Below are 13,243 nucleotides of genomic sequence, written 5' to 3' on the forward strand. Positions count from 1 at the left end.
GTGTCTACCTCCCTGCTCCCAGTAACTAAGCAATACTGTTACTTGGCTGATTTCCTAATAAACTACAGGTGGGCGGGTGTTGAGGTTGTGCCATTACAAATCATCATCTGTTAGATCAAAGTGCAGAGGGGAGAACGGCAGGTGTGCAGTATTAATAGCTACATTTATCTCCCCAGTCACTTAATAATTGCTTCTGGTGGCTTCCTTAGAGCAGAGCATTTCATGGACTCCAAAAGCATTTTGATGAAGCTTAATGTGTTCCATGCTGGCAGAGTTCTCATGTGCTAAGTGTAGGGTGTGTGTGTATTTCCTAATGAGGCACTGGTGCAGCAAACAGATATGGGGGAACCACTTGTAAATGAGTTATTATTCATGTTGCTCTTCCATGAGCAAATAGTAGAATTTGCCTTCGCATGTTTAATATGATTTTGAAAAAAAAAGTGAATTCATTCATCCTATTTCAGAAATATCTTCCCAGATTTAACATTTGTTGGTATTTATCAAGTGTTTTCTGTATGCTAGCCAGATACCGATCTAGGCTTCTATAGGCATGTATTTCTCACAATAGTCCTTTTGTGTAGATTATTTTGTAGTTATAATCAATATTACCACTGCTTACAATTGTAATCAAATATTGAAGAACGACATTGAAAATGTTTGCCTTTTCCTCCTTGAGAGATTTAAAAGTTCAACTTCGATTGTCTTACTAGATGAGGCAAGCCTTTCAGAGCTATAAGCAAATAGAAGATAGAGCACAGAGTTCAGTTTTGGAAGTTTGTAGTTTTCTAGTTCTATGTGCGATGATACAATCATGGTCGAATTTTCCAGTGCACACTCGGATTCTGATGTAAAACGTGGACAATATTTGCCAGTGTGTGTTTCCATGTGTTTTTGTATTTTATAAAACTAAGGAAAGGTCTGGGAGAAGAAAAAGGGATGGGCGACGTTGTGAGATGTTACTCATATGGTGTATAAAGCTGTGCACACACTTGTAGCCCACGACTGCAGAAATCTCAATGAACCTGCAAAAATAATACGCTGCTCCTATATTGCTTTCCAGCCCTTTTCTTCCCACGTAGACCAGGTGATCCAGGTATTTATATTTCTGGACTTCTATGTGGTCGTTTCTCAGGTAATGGCTTTCTTGGCATAGGAAGCAGCACTGCATCTTCTTCATTCTAGAGTCATTCTGCCTCCCAAGAAGCAATTATTAAAACATGTGTGATTCAAAGTGGCAAATAACCAACATTTTACCTTTGGAGTTTCTAACATGTATTCACACAAATATGGAGACACTGTTCTTTTAGATTTGCTCCTATTGTTGCAGTAGTGAAATGTTTTATAAAAATTTATTAAAATGTATACAAATACAAAATCTTTTAGGAGTTAGAGAAACATCACTTTTTCTAGTTTTTACAAGTTTCTAAACATTTCAATGCAAATTTAGCAGTTTAATTTCAGTATAATTTTTAGAAAATAAATCATTATTGCTCCCATGTATTCAAGTGTGAAATTTTTACCCTGTAGTGCAGTGACCATTGATATATTTACTTGCATTAAAGAGTTTAATTCAACCTAAGACCTAAATGTAAGACAGGAAGCCATCAAAATCCTCGAGGAGAAAGCCAGCAAAAACCTGTTTGACCTCAGCTGCAGCAACTTCTTGTCTCTGGAGGCAAGGGAAACAAAAGCAAAAGTGAACTATTGGAACCTCATCAAAATAAAAAGCTTCTGCACAGTGAAGGAAACAATCAGCAAAACTAAAAGGCAACTGACGGAATGGGAGAAGATATTTCCGAATGACATATCAGATAAAGGGTTAGTATCCAAAATCTATAAAGAACTTATCAAACTCAAAACCCAAAAAACAAATAATCCAGTGAAGAAATGGACAAAAGACATGAATAGACACTTCTCCAAAGAAGACATCCAGATGGCCAACCGACACATGAAAAAATGCTCGACATCACTCATCATCAGGGAAATACAAATCAAAACCACAATGAGATATCACCTCACACCTGTCCGAATGGCTAACATTAACAACTCAGGCAACAACAGATGTTGGCGAGGATGGGAAGAAAGAGGATCTCTTTTGCACTGTTGGTGGGAATGCAAACTGGTGCATCCACTCTGGAAAACAGTATGGAGGTTTCTCAGAAAATTATATATATATATATATATATATATATATATATATATATATCCCTATATGGATAGAACTATAGGGTATTATGATAAGTGAAATTAGTCAGAGGAAGGCAAATATCATATGACTTCATTCATATGAGGAATTTAAGATACAAAATAGATAAACATAAAGGAGGGGAAGCAAAAATATTATAAAAACAGAGACGGGGACAAAACATAAGAGACTCTTAAATATAGAGAACAAACAGAGGGTTGCTGGAGGGGTTGTGGGAGGGGGGATGGGGTAAATGGATAAGGGACATTAAGGAATCTACTCCTGAAATCATTGTTGCACTATATGCTAACTTGGGTGTAAATTAAAACATAAATAATTTTTTTAAGTTTAATTCATCTTTATCTGTTTGCATATCTTCAAGCATGTGCTTGTGCTTGCTTCCCAACTGTCCAAACCATTAAACCACATCTACATTCTAACGATATGTGCAAGATGATGGAGGCGGACTGCTGTCTGGTGAAATCAATGCTTGTAATTCCAGCAACTGCCATCAGAGGAAGCTGATACCTGTTGCAGAGATTACTGGTCCTCACCCAACCCACACTTTCCATCCACAGTACTAGGATTGTAGCTAGAATCACTGCTAAAATACATTTTCCAGACTCTCTTAAAGTTAACTGAGTTCCCATCACTAGACCTCATTCACTAGAGGAAGTGTTGTGAGTCATGTTTGAGACAAAGCTTTTAAGATGGACGTTTGCTTCCTCTATGTTCTTTCTTTTCTTTTGCTGGCTTAAGACATGCCGCGATAGCAGTTACAGGGGAGCCATGAGGTTTGCCAACCAGAAATAAACAACTTTAACTGCTACCTAGAAAGGAAAGAAACACCCACTACATTCCAGCAATATTTATTTCTAAGGTTACCTATTATTTGTATTACATTATTTAATATATGTTATATATTGTATTTATTATAGCATTTCCATTTAACCTGAGTGATACAAAGCCAACATATGAAACATATACTAACATGATAAAGCCTTCCCCAAGGCAAACAGAGATTTAACAGGTCCATTTATTAAGCCTAGTCCACAAACAGTGGGTGTTTGGAGCATTATTCTAAAAAGATTTTGAGATTCCTTAGGATTCGGGACTAAATTCCGCTGTGATCACTCAGCAGAGTTGTCATGGCCAATGAATATGAAATGGTCACAAGTGTGTCATATATCTGTCATTCCGATTTAAATAAATTAGAGACTATCTTATCTATAAAATAAATCATCATTAAATATTAATATGCAGCAATATGCAATATGGAACAGCTTTGTCTTTAGAGATTGGGAGGCATCAGATTTTTAAAAAATATTTGAGGGGCGCCTGGGTGGCGCAGTCGGTTAAGCGTCCGACTTCAGTCAGGTCACGATCTCGCGGTCCGGGAGTTCGAGCCCCGCATCAGGCTCTGGGCTGATGGCTCAGAGCCTGGAGCCTGTTTCCGATTCTGTGTCTCCGTCTCTCTCTGCCCCTCCCCAATTCATGCTCTGTCTCTCTCTGTCCCAAAAATAAATAAACGTTGAAAAAAAAATTAAAAAAAAACAATAAAAAAAAATAAAAAATATTTGATGATCTCTGCAATAATGACACCCCTAGTAACTTCTCTCTCTGTACTACCATGCTTCCTTTCCTTCCCTCTTTTCCCCCAAACCAAAAGTTTGAAAATTTAATAAGAGTTCTCCTTTCTTTCTGTATAGTTTTGGTAATTTTAAACTTAGAACTTTTTTTTTAAAAGCAATCTCTCTGCCCAATGAGGGGTTCAAGCTCATAACCAAGAGTCACATGCTCTACCAACTGCCTAGAACTTTATTTTAAACAAAACAAAACAAAACAAAAGGTGCCTTGGAACTTTTTTTAAATTTTATTTATTTATTTATTTATTAAAAAAATTTTTTTTTAACTTTTATTCATTTTTGAGAGACAGAGAGAGACAGAGTATGAGCAGGGAAGGGGCAGAGAGAGAGGGAGACACAGAATCTGAAGCAGGCTCCAGGCTCCGAGCTGTCAGCACAGAGCCCGACGCGGGGCTCGAACTCACGAACTGTGAGATCATGACCTAAGCCGAAGTCGGTAGCTCAACTGACTGAGCCACCCAGGCGCCCCCGGAACATTTTTTTTTAAACAAAATATTTGTTTACGGACTCTGTGAAGGACTAATGCAACTCAATATACTTGATGTTCCTAATATTATAGTGTAGGCTTTGAAGATGTGTGTACTAACGGGTCAGTTATGAGAGAGAACATGTATTGAGTCTGGCACATCATTCTCCAACCACACCCTGGAAGTCAGAGAATAACTTCATGTTTTAGTTTATAGAAATGGACAGCTCTCAGTGGATCTTTAAGATGGCAGAGGTTTTGTGAAAAGAAGATCAAAGGGATAAGGGGGGAAGGGGAAGAGAGAGTGGCTGGACCTGATGGAAGGGGAGATCTCTTCATGCGGTAAGGACACAGGAGTTTAGCAGCTTGTGTCGTGATTAGTACTGCACCTCCTCATGGCACCCAGATGAGAGGTGATGGGAGTTTGCGGAGCAGTAGCTACAGGTGCCCGTAGGATGTCTGGACGTGCAGTGCTGATTGATGGCTCCAGCCTCCAACACCGGCCCACCGGTAGTTTATTAGGAAATCAGCCAAGTAACAGTATCGCTTAGTTACTGGGAGCAGGGAGGCAGACACACATCTACATCTCTGTGCCCAAGCTATGCAGTTGCAAAGCTTGAGCTTCATCCTCCATGGATCTTTCAGGCGCGGGCAATGGGAATTGCAGGGCCACTCATGCTGCACTGACTGAGAATGTTCCCTCCCTCATTTCTTTTAATACCACAAGTGTTTATTTAAATTTCTGGGCTGCTCTAATAATAGAAAGGAGGAGGGCGAATAGGCTTCAAACATGCCTGATACAATAATTCTCACACCTTAAAGATTATTATTATTATCTTTATAATAATTGAGAAAAATCAGTGTGGAGTGAATTTTATTCCTGGAATATGTAAAAATGAAGGGCCTTTGAATGATCATTCAGTTTTATCCAGTCACTTTTGATGTATCGAAAGAGATCAGTGTGCAATATAAGAGCTCTGTATTGACCTCGCTTTGTTTTTAAATTATAGATAATTACTATATTCGATGATTTGGTTGTATAAGATATTACCATTAGGGGAAGTGGTGTGAAGGACATGAGAATTTTTATCATTGTGCAACTTTCTGGTAGGTCTAAAATTAGTTCAAAGTAAAATGTTGAAAATTAAAAGACGCGAGTACTCAGAAATCAGTCTTAGCCTGGAACCATTTGGTTCACAGCATCTTAAAAATCTCAAGGTCCTTATAGTCTTTATAGTAAGACATAGGAATATAATAAACTACTAAAATACAGGTTTGTTAGGATGAAACTGAGCTATCAAAAGCTCTTTTAGTTAAACTTCCATATTAGCACAAGCATTGTCATGAAAATTGTTTTAAAAGATAGTCTTTAGTAAAAAATTAACAAAGCTCTGTCAACAAAGATTCCAGGCAAATCCGGTGTTTTTGTACATGTCTGTTGGCAGAGTTGTTGGTAGAGGTTTATTAAAGAGGTAGAAACACAAGGAGTTAGCAAGGAAAACTTCTCAGAGGCAAAGAAAGAAACAAAGAAACAAAGAACAGAGGCAAAGAAAGAAACAAAGAAAACTTGTTTCAGAGGCAGGTGAGTGTTGGTCTAGAACAGGACAGAGGGCATGTCTCTAGGATGTGAATCTCTGGCTGAAACACAAGAGGGAGGCTGACATTGCCTCCAGGCATATACAAGTAAGAAGCTGATAGCTTTTTGTGATGGGAAATCAATTGACCTTAATATGAAAATAATTAAAAGTCACCAAGGCATCACAACAATTGCCAAAAAGCTGCAATTGAAGAAATTATACACATAGTTTTATTTATTTTATTTATTATTTATATATATAAGAATATATATAATTTTGTCTATATGGCATATAGACATATAGATGTGATAAGGAGAATGCTTGGATCAAATAATCACTCTAGACCATCTTAGCAGGAAAATATGACTCTTGCTTGGTAGACTATAGTTGAAAATGCACTTGGCACTCAGGGTTAGAAGAAAGCGAACCTGTGACGTTATTGAAGACTGGATAGTAGTTCATTAACCTGGAAATCTTGGAAGCCTAACTCTTAGAGATATACACTGCAAGGATTTTGACGTGGCTCCTCCCACGTCCAAAATCTCTTAGAGCATTAGTTGGCAAAGTATGGCCAACTCCATGACCTGCACCTGGGAACTTGTAAGAAATGCACCACCCAAGACCTACCGGATTAGAAACTGGAGTGGAACTCAGCAATATGTGCTTTAAACAAGCCTTCCCAGACTTTCTGATGCAGTTAAGGGTGAGAACTTCCGTCTCAGACCGTAAGTCGCCTGCACTTACAACCAGTGAACTTGATTCCATTGACACTGTCTCACGACTCACTAGTTTTTATATTTACTTGTGTACCTATTAGGTCCACCTCAAAATGTAAATCTTTATCTTTTTAAAAACCTAATCTGCTCATATTTTTTTCCCCTGCAAATGCTACCGGAATGACAGAGAGCATTTTGACCCTGTCAGTTGTTAACATTAGAAAAACAGATGGTAGAAAAATAATAAAATTGTCAGAGTTGCTGGCGGAGGCAAGGAACTGGGGTTCTTTTCATCTGTTAAGTAACTGAATTGAAAGCACAGCAAAAATTTTGCAACAAGTGGTATTGTACGTTGGATGGAGTGAATTAATTTAGGAAAGAGTTCAGTACATTGTCATACGTACGCATTCCGAGCAGGGCTTGACTTGCACCTGTTAGACTATTTCAAAGAGTAAAAATGCCTGCACACTCAAGCCAGAAAATGCTACTCACTGCCAGTTCCACTGTGAGGTAACATGCAATTGGCCACGTACAGCCAGGTCAGCAACCAATCCTTTTCCCAGAGTGTCACTTAAAATAACTAACTTTTTTTTTTTTTTTTTTCTGGCAGGGGAAAAAAAAAAATCCACCAAAGACTCTGTCACTCTTTTTATTTGTGTTTGCCAAGCAGCTGTATTTACAGAAAGCAATGGCCCGCTTTCTTAAATCTCGATTCCTAATTGAGCAGTTTGGTGGTCTAATGATTTCAGTTGGTGAAACTCGCAAAATGCATAGGCCAAAGCAGCTTGAACCTTTTCCCTCTTCCTTCTCTTCCATGGTCTCATTATTTATAATGAGTCTTCCCAGAAACCTTTCTCGGCGTTCCTCACCGAGTGCACCGACACTGGCGAAACGGAGATAATCAAGTCCAGGCTGGGACCGAGCAGCAGCACCAACAAGCTACTCATGACTCCAGCAGATGTTTCTGCTTTGGGGGCCCAAGGAAATTTTATAGGGCTTTTCCTCCCTTTTGGGGAAAATTGCCAGAACAGTCAAGAAATGGGAAATATATAGGCCTGCTCGCATTTCCAAGTTGGGAGGGATATTATGTCCAGTAAAAGAAATCTCGAAGAGAGGAATTCCTGGAGACACCATCTCACAATAGCTATGTAAAATGTTCACCAGAGAAAAGGGAGGGGGGAGCTCACTTGGCTTCAGATTTCCCTGTATATTGAAAACTGTGTGCATGTTAGAGGAGTTAGAATTGATATCCATTTTTGGTAAAAACGCACCTGGGAGGCAATAAGGACCATCCTCCCACCCCCACCCCCAAAGACACAGATGTAGTACTCTGAATTTCTGCCCTGCCTTTTTCATTTTTCCCCCATCTCTCTTAAAATCATTTAAACTGTGAGTCTAGTGAGGGAGAGAATGTTCGCCCAAGGACTGTGAGTCTTTTTTCTTTTAAATCGACCATGTACTACATAGTATAATTTTGTTCCTGAAAAAGACAAAAGTAAACATTTTCCTTGAGTGGGAAGATCAGAATTTCAGCTATCTTAGGTGAGTTTATTTGATTTGGATGCTATTTTTGGATCTTGAGACAAGTCTATGTCTAAAATCATGTGATAAACATCAGAGAACTGGTCACGGGCAACTCATGCGAAGTAGACCCATGGATCTGTGCAGAGCTCTAGTTCTGGGGGTTAAAAGTTTTCCTTTTGGAATCAAGTCCTGAATCAAGGGAGAGAGAAGCCCACTAATCCACTTGCTAGACTTGTTTATGTAACCGAAGGTAAAGAGAATCAGCTTGGAGAACAAGGCTGCTGTAATTCTCCGTGCTTTTTCCTGTTTAACAGAGCTGTCTGCTAGAACCAGAAATAGCTATTACAAAGCCATTCTGATAACGCTTAACCGGATTACTGTTTTCTGATATTATATGCTCAAAGCCATGTATAAACAATTAACAGAGGGAGCATGATTAGCTAGAAATAGTATTACAGTCCATCTGTTTAGTCACTCAGATTTTCTCACAATTAGTCCCAGCTTATGTTTTATTTGCTTGAAAGAACAAAAGGCGTTTGAGAGGATGCTGTTGAGGAATTGTTCTGCAAAGGAAATGATCATCCACCTATTAAAGTTCTGACAGGGCGGTGTCAATTTTAAAATCCATTAGCTAGCTTATTGTTAAAAATGAGGTCTCAGTCAAGCTTCATGAACGTCCCCGTGATCTCCAGGGGGAGGCAACCTCCCCCTGTTGTGTGCCCCACAACAATCTGTACTTTTGAGGAGTCTGAGTATCCACTTTATTTCAATTTAATCTAAGTTAGCACTTGCAGGATGAGTAATACTTAGCTCAATTGCAAAGGGATAGCCTGCCAAACTGGGGAAACATGGAGAGGGACTAAGAGTGGAAACGAAAGTACACTACCTCGGAAAACTAAAAGTCATATATTTAAATAGCATATACGTGGTAAGGGAATGGAAGGAGATGGAACTAGTTCGTTATGCAGAGACAAGATAAAGAACGGATTTCCGTGACTTGGTTAAGCCTCCCGACACTTGGTTTCAGCTCAGGTCATGACCTCACAGTTGGTGAGTTCCAGCCCTGAAGAGTGCTGGACAGTGCAGAGCGAACTTGGGATTCTCTCTCCCTCTCTCTCTCTTCCCTGCTCGCGCGTGCACATGTGTGCGCGCACACACACACACACACACACCCTCTCTCTCAAAATAAATAAATAAACTTAAAAAAAAAATGTGCCTCCAAACCTTGACAAATGGATTAGAAGAAAAGCAGAGCAGTTTCAAGGTAGCTAGTTGCAAGGTTGTTCTTGGGACGTGATGTTCCCTGAGTGGGGCAAGTGGCAGTAAGAATTAGAGGGAAGCTAATAGGGAAAAAGATTATTTAAGATTTTTAATTGATCAGACTTGATCATTAACTAATGTGGGAACAATGGAGAAGGAAAGGGAATAATGGAGTATTGGGAATAATGGAGAAGTCGAAGATTATTCCTAGTTCCTGGCTTGAGCAATAGGTTGGATAAGAGTACCATCCACTAAAACATGTGCAGGTGTGAGGGGAAAGATGGATCACTCTTAGATCTTGACTATAGGGCAATTATTTCTAGGCAGCCTCAGTGTGTATATGGGTTTCCAAAGCAGTCTGTGAATTCTCATCTGTTCAAGTAGCATCTGTAAAATAATTAAAGGCAATCTGAGGGAGGGCTCACTGCCAGTAAGTGCCATGCTCCCTAACCATGATGACTCCCTGAATAGTCTTCTGGGCACAGTAGTTACTTCTGCTGGTCTACAATGCCCAAGTATGCTGCTCCTGGCTTCTACTGAAGAAATTGGGAAGGGTGCTTCTGCTCTGAATTGTTGCCAAAGGCCAAATCATCATGAATTATAATGATGCCACTCAACTTTTGGCTATCTGCCTTCTTTGTTAGAATTTCTAAACTAATTCATGAAGACAGATGGAGAAAAAATATCATCTCACTCCCTCCATTGTCTTTGACTTCCTCTGGTCACTTTGACTTTACTTCTTCCTGGCCTAAATCACAAAAACACCACACACATATGCTCATGTGAAAAAACAAATGTCCATGGTGGTTACCTGTTTTCCAGTTCTGCAAAGAGCAAGGGCATGAATCTTCCTTTGAGCTAAATTGGGACACTTTGCTGAAGTATCAACACTTTATAGGATTTTTATTCCATGCAATCATGGATTGTGGAAGAAGGGATCCTTGAAGTTAATTTACACATGGTGTTTCTCAAACTCTCATACGTGTATGAATCACAGGGAGACCTGTTAAAATGCAGATTCTGAATCAGTGATTCTGGTACCAGGGTTCTGAGCTTGCATTTCTAAGAGCTCTGGAGTGGTTTGGAGGTTGCTGGTCTGCAACCCATTCTTGGAGAAGCAAAGTTCTCTCAGAGTACAAATGAAGAAAAGAAGTCACAGGCATTAAGTTAGTGCAAGGCAATGCATTCATTCCATGTTGCTTATATGTTAAATTCATGACAGATAAGAAGAATCAACCTCCCTAACTCCCACCCCACTATTGTTTTTGCCACAATGAGCAACATTTCACTCCAGTACCTCTTCTAACATCAGTAATGTCTATTTCTCATTTTGGAATCTAGAGAAACTCTCTGATACTTACCAAAGGAAAAAAAAAATATCCTCAAAAAAGGTGATGAGATCCATATTTGCTAAAATTGTGGAGCTTCATTGCTAATTAAAAGTTAATTACCTAGTATTTTTCTAATGATACTGTATGTGGTGATTTATTAAACCTTTGGACATGTACGTATAACAAATTTCTATAAGTAAAGTAAGTGTTTCATATAATATGGTTTCATACTATTAGAAAAATAACTATCAAGTAAAATCTTGTGGGTTTTTTTCCCCTTTAAAGATAATTGAATTCAAAGTTTTAGTTTAAATTTGCTTTAATGCATAGATGGAATTTTTCTGGAAGAAAAGTACTCTGATCAGACAGGAAACCTCTTGCTTCACCTGTTGCCCTACAAATACGTTTCTAAAGTGGGAAGGTTAATGCACCCTAAATCTGAGAGAGCACCAAAATTGGGGTGCTGAAAAGTGATGTAGTTCAGCAACTCGAACTAGATTGTGGGATTGCCCCCTCCAACTGAAACATCTGGTCCCCAATGCATACCTGGATTTCTTTAAGTTTTATCCTTCTGCTGACCCCTCCCTTCTTAAAGCCTCTGCTCAGGTTTAAACACGTGCTGGCAGGAGAGCAGAAGGACTCCACTTGGCTGCTGGGAAAAAGCCAAGGAGACTAGTGCAAGGTGCTCCTTGCTGACCTTGAAGTAACTGCAAACTTGATCAAAAGAGATCTTTCTCCCTCGGGGCAAGAGATAATGCGGTCGTATTGCTGACTGGAAACATGTCTTTTCCAAAGGCGGCCACTTCAGCTGTGGTTTGCATCAGGAGTTCTTTGGAGGATGTGCTGAACCCATCAAACCCATATCCCCTGGAATGTCTCTTAGGATTCAAGCACTGGCCAGAGAACAGAAATCAAGTAGCTGTTTCCAGCGATTTACAGTTCTTCTAAATATGAGAAGGAAAACGAGTGGAGACGGTTTAGCTCAGCGGGGTCCTCAACTGAGCGTTTTAGAGAAGTTTCCATTGCTTCTGGTTGCTCCTTGTAATTTTGCATCTCACAGAATACTCTACAGATACCTTTCAGGAATACTAAACTCATTCAGAGAGGGAAAATCCCCCCTGTGTTGAACACCAACATGTTATATTTATTGAAAATCTTAAAATGCCTTCCCAAATTAGTATCTGATTCAAAAAAAGCCCACAGTTGAACCAGCAAGGCAAGCTCTGTAAGCACATATTCTATTCATAAATCAAAGAGAAGGGATTAAACAGCCCTTCACCTCTATCTGAGGAGTTTGAGAGGGCTGTAAAAATGGAAACATATTCGCTGTGTCTATGAAAATTTATATGTATATATAGCCCTAGGTTAAATCAAATGCTGAGCTTAATGTAGAATATAAAATACTCATCATTTACTTCTCTTTTATGAGAGAATATGTTTTGGTAGAGGAATTCATTCAACATTTGATAAATATACACCTTTATTTGAGACATATGAATAGCACAACAGGGAGGGACTGATAGTGGCTCTGATAAAAACAAAGACATAACATTGGTTCATGGGAATGGACCCAAAGTGATTTGAATCTCTGTAGAATCTCTGTAAATAATCTATAAGCCGCTGCATAACAACAGAAACACATTTAAAAAATCATCTTGGTAAAATCTAAACACAGTTAGCTTATCATATATATTCAGGGAAAATGGGTTATTATAACTGGGGGGAAAAAGTAGGTTTACTATTATTAGTTAGTATACACTATAAATTGGTAAAGATTTCTACATGGAATTACTTATGGATTTTAAACCAGCGAAGACATTTAGAGATTGTCCAGGTCATGTTGTTGTCTAGCAATGGTGTAATGTATAAAATTGAGCTGTCAGGCCTACAGTGTTTTCTCGAATTTGAGAGTGCCGACCATACATATTGCAAAGTTTGTGCTTTTCATTGGCTGTTTAATTTTAATTATCTTTGCATAAGTCTATAAAATAATGCCACTGTGTATCATAAACAAGAATCAAGAACTGATATCCTGTGTCTCAAAATAAACTCTCAAACGTTGTTTGGGAGCACAGTATCACTGTGGCTGTTTTAAGAAAATATACTTTTATTAGGTTTAGCATTGATTTTCTAGTTTTTAGAAGGCCCTGTCTCTCATTGCTTATTTTCTTATTTGTAGTTGCTTCACACATTTAAATTACTTCCCTAACCCTTGAGGGCATTTGAGTTTGCAATATGGCTTTTTTATCAGACTTCAAATGTTAAAATCCTTCCTTTGATATTACACACTCTTTGAAAGCAACACAGTACTTCCTTGATTCTCCCTAACACCAATTATCAGAGTTTCTTAAGTAAATGGATATTTCTTTCATTTATTCATCTAATCCACAAATCTTTACTATGTACCTGTTCTATTTTAGATAACATACTAGTCAATGAGAATAAAGATGAACAATGCAGACCCAGTACCAGCTCTCATGAATCTTAATGATTAAATGAGGAAGGATTTGCTTATTGATTGACATAGTGATCCTATCT

Source organism: Lynx rufus, unplaced genomic scaffold, assembly GCF_022079265.1.
Source record: "Lynx rufus isolate CCGP_SWC_20201006 ecotype Redwood Valley unplaced genomic scaffold, mLynRuf1.p SCAF_5, whole genome shotgun sequence".
Classification (NCBI taxonomy): Eukaryota; Metazoa; Chordata; class Mammalia; order Carnivora; family Felidae; genus Lynx; species Lynx rufus.